At 45.5% G+C, this 25,385-nt stretch overlaps 1 protein-coding gene across 5 annotated transcripts in view; it reads left to right on the top strand.

The window, feature by feature from the left end:
- The window catches only part of FAM110B (family with sequence similarity 110 member B), a 225,148-nt gene that overhangs the window by 131,922 nt on the left and 67,841 nt on the right, over positions 1 to 25,385 (top strand). The window contains exon 1 of one of the 5 annotated variants that reach the window (XM_033934555.1): positions 17,458 to 17,602. The exons of the other annotated variants lie outside the window; for them this stretch is intronic. The gene's annotated coding sequence lies outside the window, so the exon portion shown is untranslated. Of the gene's footprint in view, positions 1 to 17,457; positions 17,603 to 25,385 lie in introns of those variants that run through there. 5 annotated transcript variants of the gene reach the window in all.

Raw genomic sequence — 25,385 nt, 5'->3', positions numbered from 1 at the left:
CAGTGTGACTTCTGCTGTTGCCTCTCAGAGACCAGTTCAGAAATACGCGGCTTTACCTTGGCAAGTGCCACTCTCATGTCATTTTCGCAACAAAGTCTGTTCCTTTTCTTCGTTTTTATGTCCAGCATCCTTGAAAAGGATTGCTCGCAAAGATATGTTGTAACAAACGGTATGAAAATTTCCATAGCTTTCTTAGCAATAACAGGGTACGTTACCAATTGTTGACACCAAAACGTTGAGAGCGTTGTTGTTCTGAAGAGTTGCTGTTGAACCTGGCTCTGCTGAATTTCAATGATTTCATCGAGGTATTCATCATTGACATCTGTTGTCTCAACACTAAATGTGAACGGCTGTCTCACCCATGCTGGATATGACTCTCTTGTAGAGAAGTATCCGTCGAGAGACTTTGCAAGCTCATCTAAGTGCGTGGCAATAGTTTGCTTCAGTTCCGTGGGTACAGAAATGTCTCCGATTCCAGATACATCTTCGATCTTACTTACACAGTTGTCTAGCAGGGGAAAGTTTGCAAAGTTATCATTTTCTGTTCGTCGTTTGACTTTGCAAGCTCATCTAAGTGCGTGGCAATAGTTTGCTTCAATTCCGCGGGTACAGAAATGTCTCCGATTCCAGATACATCTTCGATCTTACTTATACAGTTGTCTTGCAGGGGAAAGTTTGCAAAGTTATCATTTTCTGTTCGTCGTTTGACTTTGCAAGCTCATCTAAGTGCGTGGCAATAGTTTGCTTCAATTCCGCGGGTACAGAAATGTCTCCGATTCCAGATACATCTTCGATCTTACTTACACAGTTGTCTAGCAGGGGAAAGTTTGCGAAGTTATCGTTTTCTGTTCGTCGTTTCCATAATGGTAGCTTTTTTTGAAAAGCTTTCAGGTTTTCTTCCGCTTCGATGATGTTGACTCCACCATCCTGCATCTGCTTATTGAGATGATTGAGAGCTGCAAAGATATCAGCCATGTACGCTAAAATGAGAATGAACTCAGAACTTTTGAAGCAATCTGCATGACAATGTTGCTGCTCTTGCAAAAACTGAGCTAATTCCACACGCATGGCAAAAACACGATTCAGCACCTGTCCCCGGGATAACCACTGAACGTTAGAATGGTACAGAAGTACCTCAAATTCAGATCCCATTTCTTTACACAGCTCCTTGAAGATGCGGTGCTTCAGAGCATTATTTCGCACATAGTTCAAGCATTCCAAAACAATTTTTAAAACTTCTGCCAGTTTTGGAGGCAAGGTTTTTGTTGCCAATGCATGCCTGTGCAGAATGCAATGCGTAACAATGATGTGTGGTGCATCGGCATTCACTAGCGCACCAAAACCGGACTTTCTTCCGAGCATGGCTGGAGCTCCGTCTGAACAAACTGCAGAAACCATATCCCACGAAAGATTGTTGTCTTTGAAGAAGTCATCCACAAGTTTCTTCACATCAGTTGCCTTAATTGTTGTTGTAAGAGGCTTACAAAATAAAAAATCTTCCTTTATCACGTCGTCTTTCACATAGCGCACGAATACTGCAAGCTGGCTTAGATTGGAAACGTCTGTGGTCTCGTCGAGTTGAAGGCTGAATTTTGCCAGGCTTGAAATCAGATCTGCAACTACTTGAGCCAAGATGTCTTTGCTCATGTCCTCTATTCTGTTGCTGATGATGTCATTTGAAAGAGGAATTTCATATAACTGAACTTCAGCCGCTTTTCCCAGCATGATATTCGCCATCTTCAACACAGCTGGTTTTATGAGTGTTTCACCAATGGTGTGTGGTTTGCCCTGCTTTGCAATCAGGTAAGCAACTTCGTACGATGCTGTGAGGATCGGTTAGTTGATGGGTACAAAGCCGAGAACAGGCAGAGTAGTCTTTTCATCGAATCTTGCTCTCTTCACCTTGAATTCAGCGAGCGTTGTGTTCTTGTATTTTCCATCTCCATGCAGCTTAAGGAAGTGTTCCCTTAGTTTTGCTGGAGCTAGACTAGAATTACTCAACTTGGCATTGCAAATCATGCAATTAGGACGCTGACTCCCATCACGTTCCGTTATACATGTGAATCCATATTGTACATATTCGTCCGACCACTTTCGTATTTTGCTTGACATAGTTAGTAAGGGATTAAAATATTAAGATAGGTATCACACGACGTACCATCACAACAGTTACAATTCGACTACTGTGCGCATCAAATCCCCTGCAGCACAGATAGGCCAAGCGATGTTGCGTGATCGCCTGCAGCCAATTATAGACAAGCGGGGCGTATCATCACGAATCATAAGCACTTCGGTCACATTCAATCATCTATCAGTTAAATCACAAATTTTGATCAAGAATTGATTGATGTATATAAGGCGTTAGTTACAGATTGATAGATCAAGAAACCGAGTACACGATCAGTCTTGATCAAAATCACTGAATAACTGATAGATGATTAAACGTGACCGAAGCGCTATATGAGTCGGAGGTGTGTTTTGACCTCTGCCGAACCCGCGAGACTGACTCACCGAATAAGAACCACTGCTCTAGTTGATCTCTCCTCCAATATGTTAACTGTTACCCCTCCAGTATGTTAACTATATCTCCTCCAGTATGTTGATGCTATGTAGCTCCTCTGGTATGTTCGTTACTACTGTGTTTCCCCGAAAATAAAACCTACCCTGAAAATAAGCTCTAGCATCATTTTTGGGGTAGGTCTTAATATAAAGCCCTACCCTAAAAATAAGCCCTAGTCCCTGGATTCGCCAGCAAGTCTTCAATCCGTCCCCCCCACCACGCAGACGAACCCCTTCTGACCCTCCATCCTTCCCTCCCCGCTGACCATGAGCGAGCCCTACCTTCAACCGAAGCAGTATCAGGCCGGCAGCACTCTAAATAGGAACAAATCCAAGCAGCCTGTTTAGAGTGCTGCCGGCCCGACACTTCGGTTGAAGGTAGAGCTCGCTTGCGGTCGGCGGGGAGGGAAGGATGGAGGGTTAGCAGGGGTTCGGCTGTGTGGTGGGGGACGGGGGGTGCTCAAGTGTTCTGCACAAGGGATTCGAGGGAGGGAGGGAAGGATAGATAGAAGCTGGGCAAGGGTTCTGCTGCATAAGTGATGGGAGGGAAGGATAGAAGCTGGGCAAGGATTATGCTGCATGAGGAATGGGAGGGTGGGAAGGATAGAAGCTGGGCAAACTTCTTCTCCACAGGGGGATGGGAGGGGGGAGGGGAGGAAAGATGCACATGTGGAGGAGAGAAAGGAAAGAGGAAGAATTGGGCTGAAGGAGAGGGAGGGAGAGATGACATGTGCATACCCCGAAAATAAGACCTAATGCCTTTTTTGGGCCCTAAATGAATATAAGACACTGTCTTATTTTTGGGGAAGCACGGTATGTATGCCAACTTGTAACCTGTTCTGAGCTTTCTAGGAGGACAGGATATAAAAATAAATAAAGAGAACCTAAACACGTATGTAGTGGATGAACAGGAAAATAAATGTCTATTAATGCTTGAGTACCTGAATAAATTAATGTAAACCGTTCTGAACTCCCTTGGAAGAATGGTATAGAAAATTGAATAAATAAATAAATATTTGACAAGTTCGTTGATGCCTGCAATCATGGATGAATCTGTTCCAGTAAAAGTAAAGATGCTTGAGCAGCTGGGCACATGATGGAAGGACGTTGCAGATGGAAGAAGTCTGATCAGCAGACAAGACTGTTTTTGCCACAATATCATTTAACAGTAGTTCATTTAAATCTAAAAACAACTTCTGCAGTTTTTAAAAAAATGATTGAATTGTCTAAGATGTGTAAAGTTTTTACATAATGATACTAGTCTCAAGTTTTAGAGAATGACACTAGGACAAAATTTGTCCCCACTCTGTCCCTGCCCTGTCCCGAGGATATCGCTCTGAGGAAAGGGATGTTATCTGTGGTGTGCCTCATGGTTCTATTCTTAGGCCTGTTCTTTTTATCATTTTTATAAACGATATTGCTGAACGGCTGTCGGATAAGATTTGCCTCTTTGTGGATGATACCAAAATTTGCAATAGAGTAGACACTCAGAATGGTGTGAATAACATGAAGAAGGACCTGGCGAAGCTTGAAGAATGGTCTGAAATTTAGCAGCTAAAATTTAGTCCTAAGAAATGCAAGGTCATGCATTTGGGCTGCAAAAACCCGAAGGAACGATACAGTTTAGGGGGTGAAGAACTTTTGTGCACAACAGAAGAGCGGGACTTGGGTGTGATTGTATGTGATGATCTTAAAGTGGCCAAACAGGTTTAAAAGGTAACGGTGAAAGCTAGAAGGATGCTAGGGTGCATAGGAAGAGGGATGGCCAGTAGGAAAAAGGAGGTATTGATGCCTCTGTATAAGACTGGTGAGTGCTCATTTAGAATATTGTGTACAATTCTGGAGGCCGCACTTTCAAAAAGATATAAAAAGGATGGAGTTGGTCCACAGGAAGGCTACAAAAATGGTGCATGGTCTTCGTCATAAGGCATATGGGAGAGACTTAAAACTCTCAATCTGTATACTTTGGAGGAAAGAGGGGAGATATGATAGAGACATTTAAATACCTACGTGATGTAAATACACATGAGTCAAGTCTCTTTCATTTGAAAGGAAGCTGTGGAATGAGAGGGCATAGGATGAAGTTAAGAGAGGTGATAGGCTCAGGAGTAATCTAAGGAAATTCTTTTTTACAGAAAGGATGGTAGATGCGTGGAACAGTCTCCCAGAAAAGATGTGGAGACTGTGTCTGAATTCAAGCAAGCCTGAGATAGGTACATGGGATCTCTTAGAGAGAAGAAGAGATAATGGTTACTGCAGATGGGCCATTTGATGTTTATCTGCCATCATGTTTCTCTGTCTCTGTTCCCACCCTGTGGGCTCTGTCCCCATTCATGTGTTAACCGTGGGTACCCATCCCCTTGTCATTTGCCACTGATTAAGAACCTTTGGTCTAGCACCAACACTGGGCTGAGGACAAATAACACCTTTCATGTCATTTTGCCTTCAGTAAGTCTGGCTATGTGTTGAAAGCAGTTAGCTTAGCAGTGTTTAAAAAAAGGTTTGGATTATTTCCTAAAGCAAAAGTCCATAAGCCATTATTAAGATGGACTTTGTGAAATCCACTGCTTATTCCTAGAATAAGCAGCATAAAATCTCTTTTAGTATGACAGATACTCTATTCCTAAACACTCTGGTAGTCAACCTCTTCTTTCGAGAACTCTTGTAGGAAGCTTCATTTGCATTCTTTTGCTGCTCCTCCCATCCCCCTGGACTTCAAGTACTCAGTTGTCTTCCTTCAAGCGAGACAGAACTTTTTTCTGCTCATGTTTCTTTTCATTTTAAACTTGGTCTTTTTCACAAGGTCAGATTGCCATACAGAATCCAGAACGCTTTGGTCTTACTGCTCCGTCCCCAAGACCCAACCAGCTCCTCTTCAGCCCTTTGAAAAGGGCCTGCCTAATGGTGCACTGCGATCATTTCTTCTTTCTTCAACCGGCAGAGCCAGGAGGAGGGCAACCGCCATCTTCCCTCCCTGCCCTGCCGACCCGACTATCGGAACCTGCATCGGGGCCTTTGGCTCCGCCCCAAGACCCAATCAGCTTCTCTTCAGCCCTTTGAAAAGGGCCTGCCTAATGGCACCCCCCCATTCGGTGCGCCATCTAAGGCGCGTGTCAAAGGTGAGTGCCCGCCTTAGCGGGAAGCCGTGCGGTCCCTTAAACCCAGAAACTTCGCCCTTCTACTGGTCGGATAGCAATCACTGCACTGTTCTCTGGGAGCGCTGAAAGAAAGCCCAGCAAACGAAACTCTGCCCCTCAGCACTCCAGACCAGTCCAGCTAGCAGCCTTGTTCCGGCCTCGAGCTGACCATCCGTCGGAGCCTGCTGGGCCTGCAGAGACTGCTCACAGTCTGGACCACTGATAAGTATCTGCATGGACTAGCCAACTTAGGTTTTACCCAGGTTTTCTTGGGATCTGCTTCTTACCCTTAAGTCTTAGGAACGGTTTAAGTCTTAGGATCTGATTAAGTCTCAAGATCTGTTTTCCCAGGTTTTCTTAGGATCTTAAGTTCAACCTGACTCAGGTGATAACATTTTCATTCTCTGTTGATCACTTATTGCATGATGGCACCTTTAAGTAAGCATATGATCTGGTCTCTTATGTTTGATTGGATCTGTTACAAAAGCTGGTCAGCTGATGCATTATATACTATCCCTATCCCAGTCCTTACAAGGACTCGCTTTACTAATTTAGTACCTTTTAAGGCCACAAATCGGGCTCTATACGACTATTCTGAATGGGGTCCCTTCCAAATCCCGACTGTACCCCCTTCACGAAAACCTAGCAGACCTTATTGCAAAAAACAGCGGACGCTGAGGAAGATTACCTACGCAATTGCCACTGACCCTCCTGACCATCAAATCCTTCAAGGTTTCTACTTAAATATACGATCTATTAGGAACAAAGCACAATTGGTCAAAGACTGGCTGGTAGAGACCAACCCTCATTTTGTCCTCCTAACTGAAACTTGGCTGGTCTCAGATAGTGACATTATTATTCGCGACTGTCTGCCTCCTGGGTTTAAAATTATATCTCAACCTAGAAACAGGGGAAAAGATTCCTTCGAGGCTACTACCCTAGTTTCTAATTCCTCAGCGGACCTTGAAATCCTCTCTTGTAACTCCAGTCTGACCAGTTAGAAGATGGCTTAATAATTACCCTATTTTACGTTCCTCCCATGAAATGGCCCACAGCCAAGGACAATTTCTACGAGTTCCTCCTTACAAACTCAATAACAGGCCCTTATAACCTACTGACCGGTGATCTGAATATTCACCTAGAGCAGACAGAGCAGGGTGACTCCAAAGATTTACTATCCTTCATCTCCTCATTAAACTTCTTTGTGCTGGCCCCTGAAAAGACCCATCAAAAAGGCCACCAATTAGATTTAGTATCCTTTTCCTCCAAAGAACTAGTCAATCCCAGGATTTACTGGAAACAAGCTACCTGGACTGATTCTCTGTGATCCGATCACCAATTATGCAATTTCCAAATTAGCTGGCAAGTAAGACGCCCGCCAACCAAACCCAAGAAGAATAAAAGGAATAAGAAAATGACAACTAGCAGAGGTCCGGTGAATCTAGTGGAATTCTGGTCACACTACAACTTAAACTCTAACCCAGATTCTGACTCCTTCTCGGTGGATTCTTGGACTAATACGAGTACACAGATACTAAACGAAATGGCCCCCATCAAACTAAGAAAAGTGAGAAATAAGAATTTGGAAGGCTGGTATGACGCCGAGTTAGGAAACGTGAAAAGGGAGTTACGGAAACTCGAAAGGCAATGGTTGAAATCAGGAGATAGTGTAGGGAGACTGAATTGGAAACTAAAACTAAAAGAATACAAAAAACTAATAATAAAGAAACATACTAATTTCTACGCCAAAAAAATAGGCTCACCTAACATGAATAGCAGAAACCTCTTCAAATTAGTCAACAAGCTTTATGATACTCAGGCCTCCTCCTGCTCCACCTTAGACTCCCCACCATCTGCAGACGCTTTGGCCAAGTTTTTTTAACAACAAAATAAAAAACTTAAGATCCGAACTAACGGTCCCCACTACCAACCTCAGGACCTACCCAGTTGCTCAATACAAAGACGGATTTAGGGCAGACATGTCCTGGAATAACTTTACTACTCCGTCCTGGCAACAATTCTGCAAAGCCTACATGAAATACGCTGATTCCTACCACAGACTAGACTGCTGCCCACCAAATATTATGAAAGTAGCTCCAGTCACCTTCAAAGCCAAGCTATACAATTGGCTTTCCTCTCTACTACTGACCGGTACATTTCCCGAGGATCTAGATCAGATTTTGATTACCCCAATTGTAAAAAACCCTAAAGAATCCACAAAGCTGACATCAAATTATAGACCTATTACAAGCACTCCCTTATTTGTAAAGCTGATGGAAGGTTTGGTCAGCCAGGACCTAGTAAGGTACTTAGACAAATTCAACATACTATATGACAACCAATCAGGCTTTCGATCGGGGTATAGTACCGAAACAGTAATTGCATCATTGCTAGATTTCCTTCATAGCCTATTTAGTCAAGGTAAAAGTGCTCTATTCTGATTGAGTGTTTGGAGTCAATTGGCCTTTCAGGTAATGTGTTAAAATAGTTTCTGGGTTTTTTGACTAAACAATCTTATCAAGTCTATAGTGATATAGCTGGGTAAGCTTTTGCGGAGTGCCACAGGGCTTTCCCCTATCCCCAACATTGTTTAACATTTATCTCGCCTCACTGGGAACTTATTGCAAAGCATAAAAGTCAAATTCTACATCTATGCAGATGATATCACTATTGTCATCCCTCTTACATCCCTGTCATCAGAAACAAACAATCATCTGTCATTCATCCTGAAACAGATCGGATTATGGATGACTGAATTCAAACTAAAACTCAACTCAGACAAAACCAAATTTTTCTTAGCAAGCCCAAATGACAAAATTAAAGACTCAACAATTTTGGTGAATGGTCAGGCCTTCCCTGTTGAAGATTCCTTAAAAATCCTGGGAGTGACTCTGGACCGCCACCTTACCCTAAATATACACACAGATTTACTGGTTAGGAAATGGTTCTCGATATTATGGAAACTCGGAACCATCAGAAAATATTTTGACGCAGTCTCATTTCGCTTACTGGTTCAATCTTCCATTCTTAGCACACTTGACTACTGTAACATCATTTATTTGGGAACCTTAAAAAAAAAAACCTCCAAAGACTCCGAATCATTCAAAATTCGGCAGTTCGTCTGATTTTTGAGCTGAGAAAATGGGAACACGTTAGCCCCTACTATCAGAAACTTCACTGCTGCCCCTGGAAGCACGAGTTTTGTTCGTTTTTCTGTCTTTGTTATAAATCAATTTTTGGCCCCAGGGCCCCTACGTACCTGGTTTCTCAATTTAATCTGGACAGTCCTATTAGGCCCACACGCAGAATTCACATGTTCTCCTTCCCATCTTTAAAGGACTGCCGCTACAAAAGATTCCTGGACAGAACTCTTGCCTCCCAGGCAGGTAAATGGAATGACTGGCTGGGTAACATTATCATGCATTCCTCATCCTACTTCAATTTTAGAAAAGCAATAAAAACAAATTTGTTCAATCGATTGTAACCTAATTATCTTATAATGTATCACTGTATCCAAATACGATGACTTTGTATTGCACCACTTCACTGTATTGTACTAGAGAGCTGCACGGGAACGGGGACGACGGGCATCCCGCGGGTTTCCCCTTCGGGTCACAGGGATCCTGTGGGGACGCCCCCTAGGGTCGCGGGGATCCCGTGGGGACGGCCCCTAGGTTCGCGGGGTTCCTGCGGGGCTGGATGTACTAAGTTGTGCGGCTTTTCTCCCTACCTGCTCTGCTTGCAGCACAGAGCCGAACGGAAGTCTTCCCGACGTCAGCGCTGACGTCGGGAAGACTTCCGTTCGGCTCTGTGCTGCAGGCAGGGTAGGTAAGGAGGAGTAGCCTCGCGGCTCGAGTGGCTACCAAGGGAGGGGGCGGTCCGCCCCGCCCCGGGTGCAGCACAGCCAGCCAGGTCCCCTTACTTTTGTGGCGCTTTCTCGACCGACCGACAACAGCCCTGGTCCGACAAACCTCCCTGCCCTTAACCGTGAATCTAAATTACCTTCTTACAGCAGCTGTAAGAAGGAAATTTAGATTTGCGGGTAAGGGCAGGGAGGTTTGTCAGACCGGGGCTGTTGTCGGTCGATCGGGGAAGCGCCACAAAAGTAAGGGGACCTGGCCGGCTGTGCTGCACCTGGGGCGGGAGAGGAGGGGGGAGAAGGACGCTGAAAGCACTGGGGAAGACAAAGGGGTGGAGAAGGACGCTGAAAGGCCATGGGGAAGACGAGGGGGGGAAAGACACTGAAAGCATTTGTAGAAGACAGAAGGGGGAGAAGGTTGCTGACAGGACATGGGGAAGACGGGGGGGGGGGAGAAGGACGCTGAAAGCACATGGGGAAGACAAAGGGGTGGAGAAGGACGCTGAAAGGACATGGGGGGTGGAGAAGGACGCTGAAAGGCCATGGGGAAGACAGAGAGGGAGAAGGACACTGAAAGGACATGGGGAAGACAGAGGGGGAGAAGGACACTGAAAGGACATGGGGAAGACAGAGGGGGGAGAAGGACACTGACAGGACATGGGGAAGATGGGGGGGAGAAGGACGCTGAAAGGAAATGGGGAAGAGAGAGTGGGAAGAAGACGCTGGCAGGGAAGAAGACAGAGATGCCAGACTATGGGGAGAGCGGAGGGAAGAAGATGGGTGCCAGACCAATTTGGAAGGGGGGAGAAAGGGAGAGGCACAGTAATAGAGCAAATGGAAGACGCAGAAGGAAGAGAGACAGTGGATGGAAGGAACTGAATAAGAACATGAGGAAAGCAGAAACCAGGCAACAAAGGTAGGAAAAGAATTCTATTTTTTTTTTTTTTTTTTTGCTGCAGGATAAAGTAGTATATTAGTTGTGTTGATTAAAATTTATAAACAAAAGAGGCTCTGGTAGAAACCCGTTTACAAAGTATGTATTCTTCCCAATTAATATTTCCAAATTAATAAAGTTTTTTTGCTTATTTGTAAATGGGTTTCTACCAGAGCCTTTAAATTCAGTAGCATAATTAAATGAAATAACTATTTCTGAAGTTTATAGGGACGGGCGGGAACGGAGGGGATTCCGGGCGGGGACGGAGGGGATTCCTCGTGGGGACGGGTGGGATTCCTCACGGGGACGGGTGGGGACGGGTGAGACTTTGGCGGGGACGGGTGGGATTTCTGTCCCCGCGCAACTCTCTATATTGTACCACTTCGCTGTTTGTCCAGCACTTCTTATTGTAAACCGCCTCGAACAATCATGGCTTTGGCGGTATATAAAAAAATTAATTATTATTATTAGTAGTAATAGTATATCCAAACTGCCCTTAATTGTTTACTATTCAGTAAGTTATAGATACTACACTTATAAAGCAGTATTTAGAATCACTTATCTTTTGCCATGATGTTAATCTTTAGCATATCTTAGCCCAAACGGCCTGGCCCGGTAGGTTCTATTTTTCTATTTTCATTGCAGTGATAAAGTGGTCCATGAATTTAAAATCATGTTGCTCCCCAACTCAGACCTGAGTTTCACCAAAACGGTTCCTCAGCAGGAGTACAGAGTAATAACTACGAATAAAAATAATAGTAGAGTCACACCAATTTAATAAATAAGGAAAGATACTATCATTACCTTCCACAGATTTTAACCACTGTTCCCAACTCTGATATAATTAATTTTTCAAATATATATAAATTTGGCAGCCTGAAAGGGTACAGGGATTCCAAACCAGTTTCCCTCGGATTTAAAGTTATTCTCAAAACACTTACTTTTGCTGGAGCAAACTTTCCAACAGCCCTGCCGGCGTTCTCCACGCCGCCAGTTATGTTCAGCTGGCTGTCCCATCAGCTGCTAAATTTAAAATGGGCTGTACATACGCATTAAGGCCGTATGGCCTGCCTCCGGGGTCTTATCCTCAATGCTTAGGAAGCTATGGAACCACGGGGTGGAAGGGGACGTATACAGATGGATTAAACACTGGTTGGCAGGCAGGAGACAGAGGGTTGGAGTAAAGGGTCACTACTCGGGCTGGAGGAAAGTCACGAGCGGAGTTCCGCAGGGGTCTGTACTTGGACCGCTGCTGTTCAATATATTTATAAATGACCTGGAAACGGGGACGAAATGTGAAGTTATAAAATTTGCGGACGACACTAAACTCTGTAGAAGGGTTAGAACTACGGAAGAGTGTGAGGACCTACAAAGGGACCTAAACAAACTGGAGGAGTGGGCGAATAAATGGCAGATGAAATTCAATGTAGGGAAATGCAAGGTCATGCATATAGGGAGAAAAAACCTGATGTTCAGCTACCAAATGGGGGGATTAGTATTAGAGGGAAGTAACCTTGAAAGAGATTTGGGTGTATTGGTGGATACAACAATGAAGTCAACGGCGCAATGCGCAGCAGCCGCGAAGAAGGCAAACAGAATGTTGGGTATTATTAAAAATGGTATTATGACCAGAACAAAAGAAGTCATCCTGCCGTTGTATCGGGCAATGGTGCGCCCGCACGTGGAGTACTGTGTTCAGTATTGGTCACCGTACCTCAAGAAGGATATGGCAATACTTGAGAGGGTCCAGAGAAGAGCGACACGAATGATTAAGGGCATGGAAAACCTTTCATACACTGAAAGACTGGAGAGGCTAGAGCTCTTCTCCTTGGAAAAGCGGAGACTCAGAGGAGACATGATAGAAACCTACAAGATCATGAAGGGCATAGAGAAAGTAGAGAGAGATAGATTCTTCAAATTTTCAAAACATAAAAGAACAAGAGGGCATTCGGAAAAATTGGAAGGGGATAGATTCAAAACAAATGCTAGGAAGTTTTTCTTTACTCAGCGGGTGGTGGATACCTGGAATGCGCTTCCAGAGGACGTAATAGGGCAGAGTACGGTAATGGGGTTTAAGAAAGGATTGGACAATTTTCTGTTGAAAAAGGGGATAGAGGGGTATAGATAGAGGATTGCTGCACAGGTCCTGGACCTGTTGGGCCGCTGCGTGAGCGGACTGCTGGGCGCGATGGACCTCGGGACTGACCCGGCAGAGGCATTGCTTATGTTCTTATGTTCTTATGAGAAGCACTTGTTTTCAAATCTCCTCTTATAGTGAAACAATCTAAAGGTAAATAAATGAATGGTGGTTTGAAAGGATGACCTTTAAAAGCTATTAGCTGATTAACTTTTAAAGGTCATCCCTTCAAACCACTATTCATATATTTACATTTAAATTGTTTCACTATAAGAGATTTGAAAACAAAGTGCTTCTCATTGAGGATAAGACCCCTGAGGCAGGCCATACGACCGAAACATGTACATGTCAGGTCTTGAATGAATAAAAAGATTGAGCACCAAGGGCGCCTCTTTTTCTTCTTTTTGGTTATATAATTTACACATTGAATCTGCTGTTGATATAGTAATACAGCAAATAAATAACTTACTTTTCATTCTTTTGCGCGTTGTCCAAAAATTTTCTTTCTGGGCCAGGGTAAGTGAAGTGCCAAGTCAAGCTATTGCTGAAGCTTCTTTCTTCTGTAGTTGACTGCCAGATTTTTCTTCCTGTTTTTTTCCCTTAATTTCTTAGGAACACTTAATTTTTATCTTGCTTTTATCCAGCAATATTATAGATTAGTGTTTTTTTGGGGATGTTTTAAAGTTAAAGTATGTGCGTGGGAGAGCACCTTAAGGGAGCAAAGGGGGGAGGGGGATAAAGAGGACATATATCCTTAAACTGTTGGTTTTCCTTGACAATTTTAGCATCTTTTCAGTGTGCTGTGAGATTACAAGATTGAAAATCTCTAATTTAAAGTTATTTCATTTGCTACCAGCTCTCATTTCTCAGCCTGTGGTAAACCATGCCAAATTTTGCAGAATTTTTTAAAAAATATGGTGCTGAATTCCCCCAGGAGTAATGTTGTACAGTTTGTCAGACTCTTCAGTTGAAACTATCCCCCTCTTCTATTAAACTGCGCTAGCAGTTTGTAGTGCAGAGAGTCACGCTAAATGGAACTCTATGAGCATCGGGAGCAGCACGGACCATTCAGCGCGGCTCACCACGCTAAAAACTGCTAGCGCAGTTTAATAGAAGAGGGCCTATGTTTAGAATAGGCAGAATTGATTATCATTTTTCACACATGGTTGCTTCCATATTTGACAAGTTTCAAGTTTATTAATTTTTAATATACCAACCATCAACTGGTATCTAGCCGGTTTACAATAAAATGATAAAATAAGAATAAGAGAAATGCTTATAAAAAGTAATATTTATGAGAAAGAGGGGATGTGTACATAGAGGACTTTTGACAATAACAAATATGATGGTGAGGGGAAGGGGAGTTAGAGTACATTATTAGTGATGGAGAAAAAAAAAGGGTTGAAAGGGAAAGAAAAAGAGGGGGAAACATTAGGGGTGGGATCGCTTCTTAAAAGCGGTTGGCTAACTTGATGATGAGGGGTTCAAGGGCTATGAAAAGCATCTAAGCAATCCTAAATGGCTACAGTAAATACAAAATATGGCCTTTTAATTTGTTACTGGAGGAAGGAAATAAAATCAAATTGCCCCCTCTTACATAGTCTCTGTGGGTTGCCTTTGAAAACTAGATCTTAATAAACTATTGTGCATCATGTATAGGGGCTTCTATAGAGTCCCACAGATCAGTTCAGAGACTGATGGGTTTTGTCCATCTACCAGCAGGTGGAGATAGAGAGAATGCCAGAGCCCTGCCATATATCCTGTACAGCAGCCTCACTTCCAGTATTCTCTCTAGTACAGGGGTCTCAAAGTCCCTCCTCGAGGGTCACAATCCAGTCGGATTTTCAGGATTTCTCCAATGAATATGCATGAATATGCTTTCATTGTATGCTAATAGATACCATGCATATTCATTGGGGAAATCCTGAAAACCCGACTGGATTGCAGCCCTCGAGGAGGGACTTTGAGACCTCTGATCTAGTAGGTGGATGGATACAACATTTTGATCTGCAAATTCCATCTATAAGAGTCTTGAGATTAACATCGTCCAGAGAGAGTATTTTCCATTGTATTGGGCCCAGGGAATGGAATAACCTCCCTGAGTATATTCGCCAACAGCAGAATATACAGAATTTCAAGAGGCATTTGTTTTGTCAGATGAAATACAGGGTCTGAGATTGAATAAATGAGGAAGAGTAGAGATTAATTTATTTTTATTTATTCCATTTTCTATACCCTTCTTCCAAGGGAGCTCAGAACGGTTTATGTTAATTTATTCAGGTACTCAAGCATTTTTCCCTGTCTGTCCTGGTGGGCTCACAATCTATCTAATGTACCTGGGGCAATGGGGGGGATTAAGTGACTTTCCCAGGGTCACAAGGAGCAGCGTGGATTTGAACCCACAACCTCAAGGTGTAGCTCTAACCACTGCGCCAAACACTCCCCTGTGTGATGATAATAGGGTGCTGGTCACTGATGTATTTTACTGTTCAGATTGGTTTTTCCTGCTTGTAGGTGTGTTTGTTGTTGATTTGACTTGTTTGTTATATGTAATTTTACATTTTTATATGTAAGTGTATAACTCTCCCTGGATAAGGGCAGGGATAAATAAATAAAACAAACAAATCTGTAGAGCTCTGGTTAATTTATGGGCTCCTGGCCTAGCAGAAAGGCTTGGGGACTAGCTGCAGGCCTACCTGATGATGCCAGTTTCCTCCCTTTCCCTTCTCAGTCCTGTTGGAGAGTTCTGCCTTACTTCTGCCTCTGGAATTTATGAATTAAAGAAAGAACAGAGGAAGCTTTAAGGGGCAGTTGAGGCAGAGGGGCTTACTAGCACTAGAATCCGGTGGAGGCTGCTTTGCAGTGCTTGCCTGGGGGACCTGAGACTTCTCTGCTGTCAGGAACTGTAAGTACTGCCCTTGAGTCACTCCCGTGGTAATGGCTGCTCTCGCGGAATCTGCAAAATTATGTTCACGATGTGGGAGCAGGAGGTGCACATTAGATGGCTGTTTTGCTTACGACTGTACTTCTTCATTGACAGCAGCGCAGGCCATGACTCAGACAGAAATCCAAACTTCTCATGCCCTTAGTGATGGTCACTAAACCGGTTCCAGTCGGTTTAGCATGCCAGTATTTTATTGGCCAATTATCAGAATGGTTCACTGCAGTCTTTTCCGAGCTTCCTAGCTGTCTCTGACTTTGCTATGCAAATGTAATACATTGAGGTCATTAATATTAAGATGATGATAAAATGGACTCATTAATATTTAAAGAAGCACTCTGGGCATCGCTGGGTGATTCGTAACCTTGTTGTGCCACATTTGCGGGCAAAATTTTCCCATTCATCTTTAAATTGAAGGATGGCAGGAGGGATGCTATATTCAGCTTGTGGATGCAAGAACTGCTGGTACTGAGTGGATGCCAATCGTATTTAAATTATGTGTTTTGCTTGAATATTTGTACAGATTCATACTGTTATTCCTTATGAGGTGGTAAATAGTACACAGCAAATAGGGTTTGGTTTCATAAGACTTCTGCCTTGAAAATTATTTGATGCTTATTATAATTGCATGCTTATAGTGTGAATTTGTGCTTTTGCTCAGAAATTTTTTTTACTGTGGATTTGGGTCACTCAAACTGAAGATTTTTGCAATGAACATAGAATGGGAGAGAACATTGACTGTTTGACTGTAATCAGCCAGCATGATCGAGGTTACAAACACACTTAATGCCCCCTTTATAGCTTAATATTCATCACTTGCTTGGGGCAGTGTCTCCAAATGGCTTATTTTGTGCATATTATGACAGAGAATGTCACTCCTCATCCAGGGTAGCTGAATATGATTTCAGGCTGTCAAATGTAGTGCTGCTGTTGGCCTTGTGCCAAAGAAAGCTTCCCCCAGTGTGGTAACATTTAGGTTTTGGGCACAGATAAATACACATGTGCTCTGCATTTTTATTGCACTGAATTTTTCTGTAGTACCTCCTCTGCTTAGGTAATTACAATAAAATGTTAACCACTGTAAATAAGAGGAGATTTTACAAAATTAGTTGACTAAATTATAACATCTATACCTGGAGCAGAGTTTTACAGGTTTTGTTTTACATGCAGTTTCATTCATAGAAACATGACAGCAGATAAAGGCCAAATGGCCCATCTAGTCTGCCCATCCACAGTAACCATTATAATTTTTTCATATATATTTATAATTTTTTCCCTACCAGTAGGAAACCTATTTTTTATACAAGGCACATACATTGATAATTGCAAGCGGAAGGTAGTTTCAGGATGTGATCAGGTTAGATAGATCAGTGTTTCTCATCTGTGGCACAATGGTTTGTCATCAGACCTCATCAGGAGAAATCACGTACCCCTGGTCCACACTAGTGCTCGGGCTTTGCTGTCAGTATCTTGCAGCAATAGGAGACAACCCCAGTTGTTATTTACTACTACTATTTAACACTTCTATAGCGCTGAAGGGCATTTAGAACCACGGAGAAACTTCTTTCTGAGCACATATCTAGTCATTCTTACCTCTACTTCCTAGCTACAGCATGAATATGGTTTTAGTGGTCAGCATGACATGCATTGAGAGTTGAGGCCCACTTTGGGCAGCCCTGACCCACTATAGAATATCATTTCCTTTTCTTCATGTCACCTTTGAGTCTCTACAGCCTCTGCCTTATTCCCAGGCTGCGGGAAGAGCATGCACTGCATATAACTCATGCAGCATTTTGGAGCGGCAGCAATGAAGGAGCTCTGGAAGCCACATGTGGCAGCCTGGATCACTAATCATATAGCTTTCTGATTTCTTCTACATATAGAATGAGCTGAAGTCTGCAAATGGGGACATCCCTTCATTGCAAGAAACAAAGAAGCCACTGAATATATGATGTCATGCTTATGTCATTCTTAAGGAAAGAACAGGCGGTAAAATGCAGAGAGAAGCATATTTAGGGTGAAGAGCTTGAGACAGGTGAGCAGTGTTCCCTGAGCAATGGTGTTGTAAGTGGTGGGGGCGGTCCACCCCTGGCGCCATTTTGGTGGGGGTGCCAGCACCTCTTCTCCTCTCCACCCCCCACTCCTTCCCGCTCCTCCCTCGCCACGCACGCGCCTTCATTTCCCCTTCCCCCCAAACATAACTCTAGCTCTTCACCCTCGCAAGCAGCAGCTCCAACCTGCTGCTTGCACTGACCTCGGCGCTCCACTCTGATGTTACTTCCGGGTCCTGCGACTAGGAAGTGACATCGGAGGGAGAGCTGATGGCCGGTGTGGGCAGCAAGTTGGAGATGCTGCTCGCGCCGGGGAGGCTATACAGGTATGGGGAAGGGGTGCACATGTGGCGGGGGGGGGGGGGTCAAGGAAGGAACATGGGAGGAGAAGAGGGCAGGAGGAGTGCGCGCCACTGCCCCGGGTACCTCACACCCTCACCAGTGGCCCAGAGAGATGTGTGTGTCTACCTATTTTTATCACTTTATTTTAAAGTTTGGATGAAAGATTGGTGGAACTTTTGGTGTTTTCCTAGATTTAAGTAACAGCATAAATTGAGAAACTTCTAGCTGACATAAAAAATCTCGACAGGGAACTTGCTCCATATCTCAAAAAGGTCCAAACTACTGTCTGTGCACAGTAGAGTTTGAAAAACACTTGTTTTTAGCTGGAGAATCAAACACTCAATTCATAGTTCCCAATTCTTCACACACTCCAATAGTTCCAAAAGTTTCACTGCTCCAGCAGAAGAGTACATAATCCCGAGAAGGATCCTTTAAGTTTGAGGCTTTTTTTCTCCACATATTTATGACTGCTAAACTTGTTGTATCTTTGAAATGCTTCCGGATAAATCATGACTACTCTTGCATGCTAATGTAATTTGAAAGTCTTTTTCTGTAACATCGCTGTCTGTATACAGTCTCTTCCTCTGTAAACCACTTTGAACTGCTTGTGGTATTGCGGTATACAAAAATAAAGTTATTATTATTATTTCTTTTTGGCCATATGAGGAGTAATTCTTACATTTTTGTTTATGTAGGTGTGCCTTGGTCTTAAAGACGTTGAGAAATAGACATCTAAAGCCACATAAGCTACTCTCTTCAGTATGGTTCATGTGACACACCTCCATGACGAAACTAATCTTGCTTGTCCTAACATCATGCATCTCATGTAAAAGTTGCTAAAAAATCAAACCTGCAAAGAGGATTGTCTCAGCCAGAAAGTGTGCATGAAATTTATTGCACGTGGGCTTAAACGTTCTATTACACATCCAAGTTGGCATGATTTACTCATGGCAGCTTATGATTTTAAAAAAAAAAAAATCCATGAGTACTTATTTAAAATATGTGTAGGCTTTAGGAATGAAGTAATCAGCTTCTCTTTTTTACCTCTCCAATTAAACTGGAATAAGCGTTATTGTAGCACTGATTGCAAAGCAGTAAAATCATTCTGGTATAGCTTACACAGATTGATTTGTGACAGGTTCGTAGTCTGAGTTATAAATCTAAGCAGTGTTGCAGAGGAAGGCATCAAAAATTGCTTGTTTTTGTTCATTCATGCTGTGTGTTAAAGGTGGAGCTGCCTCAGACTAAGTCATATGTAATAACTGTGTAAGAGGAGCAATTCATGTATAATTCTCTAACTTTGAGGGGGAGGAGTTCAATTAAAAATTGGATTGCACCCTGTTACTCAAAGAAGTATTTCAGTGTGCACATCTTGAAAACATGCCCGCTGATGAAAATCAGGATTTCCTAACAATTATGCTAAAAATAAATGCTCAGTAATTTTATCCCAGGACAAGCAGGCAGCATATTCTTTACGCATGGGTGACGTCACCGACGGAGCCCCCGGTACGGACCTTTTTAACTAGAAAGTTCTAGTTGGCCGCACCGCGCATGCGCGAGTGCCTTCCCGCCCGACGGAGGAGTGTGTGGTCCCCAGTTTCTTCGTTTCCGCAGAGCGAAGAAGACGCGTGTTTTTTCAACGGCCGTTGAACTAACTTTTTTGCCTTCCCGCTCGCGAATTTTTTACATCTTATTTTACTTTCTACCTTCGGGTTGCCTTTTCTTTTGATTTGTAAAAAAAAAAAATCTTTAATTTCTTTCCCTTTTTTCGACTTTGCCCCGGCGGGGCCTGTTGCCATTATACAGGCCTCCGGGTTTGATTTTGCGGAGGCCGTATTCCCATTCATGCCCCCGCAGCCCGGTTTTAAGAAGTGCCAGCGGTGTGCACGCCCGATCTCCCTCACTGACCCACACAATTGGTGCTTGCAGTGTTTGGGTCCGGAGCATCGGGCGGACTCCTGCACCCGCTGTGCCACTCTTAAAAAGCGAACACTCAAGAATCGCCAAATTCAACAGAACATCTTATTCGGCACTGGGTCTGCGATGGACTCCTCGGCATCGACGGCGGTGCCATCAAAATCGACACCAACTACTTCGACACCGCCCGACCCGACATCGGCACCGCTGGCGCCAGGTAAGCCGGCTAAGAAGCCTTCCTCTTCCCTCGAGCGCCCGCCAGCCACAGTGGCGGCACCGACTTTACCGGCTTCACGCCGGCCCCGGAAACGCTCCGCCCCGATTTCGGTGAGTGCCTCGTCATCGGCCTCCTCATCGCCGGGGCGTGGAGCGGCACCTAAGGAACCGAAACAAAAGAAAGCGGTTCCGGTGCCACCCCTGGATGACCGCATCGCGGCCATCCTCCAAACACAACTCCAGGAACAGCTGCAGCATCAACTCCAGCACCTGTTGCCTACTATCCTGGCACCGCTCCTTTCGGTACCAGACCGGCCCGAGCCCCGTGCCGAACAGCCGGTATCCACCCCATCGGTACCAATCAATACATCCATGCCGATTCTCTCGGCTGAGCAACTCCACGCCCATCCTGTGGTTCACTCCCATACCACTACGGATCCGCCTCGGGACCGGGCGGGGCACCGTTCTTCCCGGGACCGGGATCGACACCGATCTTCCTCTCCCGGTACCGTTTCGGTGCGCTCTGGTAAATCTCTATCTAAGACCCACCATACCGAGCCTTCCACCCCGGTTTCTCGGCATGCGCACCCGGAGGTCCGGGACCCGGACTTATGGGAAGAATCCCCCCCCGGTACCGAGGAGGATGTCTCCTCATCCGACGAGGACCCCTCAGCACCTGATACCACCTCCAAACCTGAGCAATCCTCCTTCTCAAAGTTCCTCAGGGAGATGTCAGCCGCTTTGTCTCTCCCTCTGGAGTCAGACTCCAAAAAATCCCAAGCCTTTCTGGAGGCCCTGGATTTTGAGCAACCACCTAAGGAGTTCCTCAAATTACCCGTGCACGACATCCTACGGGAGACTTTTTACAAAAATTGGGAGAACCCTCTACAGTACCCGGGGCTCCCCGCAAGTTGGATAACCTCTACCGAGTTATCCCGATTCCGGGGTTCGATAAGTCCCAATTGCCCCATGAGTCTCTTCTAGTTGAATCCACCTTGAAGAAAACTCAGGGCTCCAGCGTCTATGCCTCCACCCCTCCTGGCAGAGAAGGCAAAACTATGGACAAGTTTGGCAAGAGGCTCTATCAGAATGCCATGCTGGCCAACAGGGCGAACAATTACTCATTCCATTTTTCATTTTACATGAAACACTTGGTCCAACAGCTGTCCGCCCTCCAAAAATATCTTCCAGAGAGAAAGATTCCACTTTTCCAACAGCATATTTCTGGTCTCCTTCAGCTGAGAAAATTTATGGTCCGCTCTATCTACGATTCCTTCGAACTGACCTCCCGTGCCTCTGCCATGGCTGTCGCCATGCGCCGCCTGGCCTGGCTGAGAGTATCGGATTTGGACATCAACCACCAAGACCGTCTGGCCAACGCTCCCTGTCTCGGAGATGAACTTTTTGGGGAGTCCCTGGATTTCACCACCCAGAAACTCTCGGCCCATGAAACCAGATGGGACACCCTGATTAAGCCAAAGAAAAAGGCCCCACCTGCTCGACCTTATAGGACACAATCCTCCTATCAGCGCAGGTTCTCAGCCAGACCACTCAATCCGCCTCCACAACAACCTCGGCGGCCCCGTCAGCAACAACACCATACCCAGGCTCGTTCTCAGTCCAACCAACCTGCCAAACCTCTTCCACCTTCGAAACCATCTCAGCCCTTTTGACTCTTCTCTCCAGGGCATAGCCAGTCTTCCACCTTCATTGCCTCTTCCACAACCAATCGGAGGCCGTCTCCACATCTTCTTCAGCCGTTGGGAGATCATCACATCGGACCAGTGGGTCCTCAACATCATACGCCACGGCTACTCTCTCAACTTCCAGACTCTTCCACCAGACAATCCTCCCGTAGAGTCTGCTTCTCATTCCTCCCAAACCCCCCTCCTCCTGAGGGAGGTCCAAACCCTCCTTCTTCTCAATGCCATCGAAGAGGTGCCTCCGGAACAAAGAGGTCGGGGATTCTACTCCCGCTACTTCCTGGTTCCCAAGAAGACAGGAGACCTCCGTCCCATTCTCGATCTCAGGGACCTCAACAAGTATCTAGTCAAGGAGAAATTCAGAATGCTCTCCCTTGCCACGCTTTACCCTCTTCTTTCTCAACACGACTGGCTATGTTCCCTGGACCTCAAAGAGGCCTACACTCACATCCCAATCAATCCGACTTCACGTCGCTACCTGCGGTTCCAGGTACAACACCGCCACTATTAGTACAAAGTACTACCTTTTGGCCTCGCTTCATCGCCCAGGGTGTTCACCAAGTGCCTTATTGTGGTGGCGGCCTTCCTCAGGTCTCACAACCTCCAGGTGTTCCCCTACTTGGACGATTGGTTGGTGAAAGCACCTACGTCTCCACTTGTGCTACAAGCCACTCATCACACCATCTCTCTCCTCCATCTCCTGGGGTTCGAGATCAACTACCCCAAGTCGCATCTGCTTCCCACACAGCGACTTCAATTCATTGGAGCAGTTCTCGACACCACACTAATGAGGGCGTTTCTCCCCTCCGACCGGCAACGGACACTGCTCCACCTCTGTCATCAGGTACTCCTTCATCAATCCATTCCGGCCCGACAGATGATGGTCCTCCTCGGCCACATGGCCTCGACGGTCCATGTACTTCCTCTGGCGCGACTCCACCTCAGGACACCTCAATGGACGCTAGCCAACCAATGGTCACAGACCACGGATCTTCTTTCTCATCCCATCTCTGTGACATCGTCTCTTCAGCAATCTCTGCAATGGTGGTTGAACTCCTCAAATCTTTCCAGGGGTCTACTCTTTCATCTGCCCCCTCACTCCATGATTATCACCACGGATGCCTCCCCCTATGCGTGGGGAGCTCACCTCGGAGATCTACGCGCCCAGGGACTCTGGACCCCCCAGGAGCATCAACATCACATCAATTTCCTGGAACTCAGAGCCATGTTCTATGTTCTATGTTCTCAAGGCCTTCCAGCACCTTCTCTGTCCTCAGGTTCTTCTCCTGTGCACAGACAATCAAGTCGCTATGTACTACATAAACAAGCAAGGCGGCACCAGTTCTCGCCTCCTTTGTCAGGAGGCTCTCCGCATCTGGACCTGGGCCTCAGCCCGCAATCTCTTCCTCAAGGCTGTCTATATCCAGGGCGAACAGAACTCCCTGGCCGACAATCTCAGCCGCATTCTTCAACCTCACGAGTGGACTCTGGACCCCTCAACACTCCACTCAATCTTTGCTCGCTGGGGCACTCCGCAGGTGGACCTCTTTGCAGCTCCTCACAACCATCAGCTGCCCCAGTTCTGTTCCAGACTCTTCTCTCCTCATCGCCTGACCCCAGATGCATTCCTGCTCGATTGGACGGAGCGGTTCCTCTATGCTTTTCCTCCGCTACCTCTGATGTTGCGGACGTTATCCAAACTCCGCAGGGACAGGGCCACCATGATTCTCATCGCCCCTCGGTGGCCTCGCCAACACTGGTTCTCCCTCCTGCTCCAGCTCAGCTCCAGAGAACCCATTCCTCTCCCTGTGTTTCCTACTCTACTTACACAGCAGCATCAGTCTCTACTACATCCCAATCTGTCCTCGCTCCACCTGACAGCTTGGTTTCTCTCGGGCTGACCTCTCCAGAGAATCTATCTCAGCCTGTCCGTCTCATTTTGGACGCCTCTAGGAAACCGACCACCCTCCAATGTTACCATCAGAAGTGGACCCGGTTCTCCTCTTGGTGTCTCCTACATCATCACGATCCCACCTCATTGGCGGTGGAAACTGTACTGGACTATTTGCTCTCTCTGTCCAACGCTGGCCTCAAGTCTACCTCAATCAGAGTCCACCTCAGTGCCATCACTGCGTTTCATGAGCCTATCCTCGGGAAACCTCTCACGGCTCATCTCACGGCTCATTCCCGATTCATGAGAGGCCTCTTCAATGTCAAACCGCCTCTGAAGCCTCCTCCTGTTGTCTGGGACCTGAATGTGGTTTTGTCAGCCCTCATGAAATCACCTTTTGAGCCTCTTGCCACAACCTCACTCAAACTTCTCACATGGAAGGTGCTTTTCCTCATCGCCATCACCTCTGCCAGGAGGGTTAGTGAGTTGCATGTACTGGTCGTCGATCCACCGTTCACTGTTTTTCACCATGACAAGGTGGTTCTGCGTACCCATCCTAAATTCCTTCCCAAGGTGGACTCGGCTTTTCACCTCAACCAGTCCATTGTGTTGCCTGTCTTTTTCCCGAAACCTCATTCACATCCTGGGGAACAGGCGTTACACACTTTAGATTGCAAGCGTGCCCTGGCCTACTATCTTGACCGTACAAGGGCTCACCGCTTGTCCCCTCAGCTCTTCCTGACCTTCGATCCTAACCGTCTAGGTCGTCCTGTCTCTAAACGGACGCTGTCCAACTGGCTTGCTGCCTGCATCGCGTTCTGTTATGCTCGGGCCGGTCTGTCACTGGAAGGTGCTGTCATGGCCCACCGGGTCAGAGCTATGGCTGCTTCTGTTGCTTTCCTCCGTTCAACACCCATTGAGGAAATCTGCAAGGCTGCCACCTGGTCCTCAGTTCACACGTTCACTACTCACTACTGCCTGGATGCTTTCTCCAGACGGGATGGGCACTTCGGCCAATCTGTTCTACAGAATTTATTTTCCTGATGGCCAACCATCCCACCTCCCTCTCTGCTTGCTTGGAGGTCACCCATGCGTAAAGAATATGCTGCCTGCTTGTCCTGGGATAAAGCACAGTTACTTACCGTAACAGGTGTTATCCAGGGACAGCAGGCAGATATTCTTACGTCCCACCCTCCTCCCCGGGTTGGCTTCTTAGCTGGCTTATCTTAACTGGGGACCACGCACTCCTCCGTCGGGCGGGAAGGCACTCCGCGCACGCGCGGTGCGGCCAACTAGAACTTTCTAGTTAAAAAGGTCCGTACCGGGGGCTCCGTCGGTGACGTCACCCATGCGTAAAGAATATCTGCCTGCTGTCCCTGGATAACACCTGTTACGGTAAGTAACTGTGCTTTATCAACTGAGCGCTTATTTATTTAAGCCTGCAGATAGCTCTAAAAAGGCTTTTTCTCTAATTGGATATTCAATATATAAGCGAACTGCACTTTATCAGCAGTTTCATTGGAGCTTTGAAATGTTCCTTTATGATATGCTGCCAAAAAGCAGCAGTGAGACTGCAGTTTTAGCAATATTCTTTAAAATATAAATTGACTGTTCTCATCTGCTGAATGCTCTTATAATCTCTGTAAATTTTTGTTTGTTTTTTGGTCTTAAAATGTTATTTCAAACATTTTCAAAGCT

The sequence above is a fragment of the Geotrypetes seraphini genome, chromosome 2 (assembly GCF_902459505.1).
Source record: "Geotrypetes seraphini chromosome 2, aGeoSer1.1, whole genome shotgun sequence".
NCBI classification, from domain to species: Eukaryota; Metazoa; Chordata; class Amphibia; order Gymnophiona; family Dermophiidae; genus Geotrypetes; species Geotrypetes seraphini.
The sequence above is the reverse complement of the archived record's forward strand: the minus strand, read 5'-3'. Positions and strand labels throughout refer to the sequence as shown.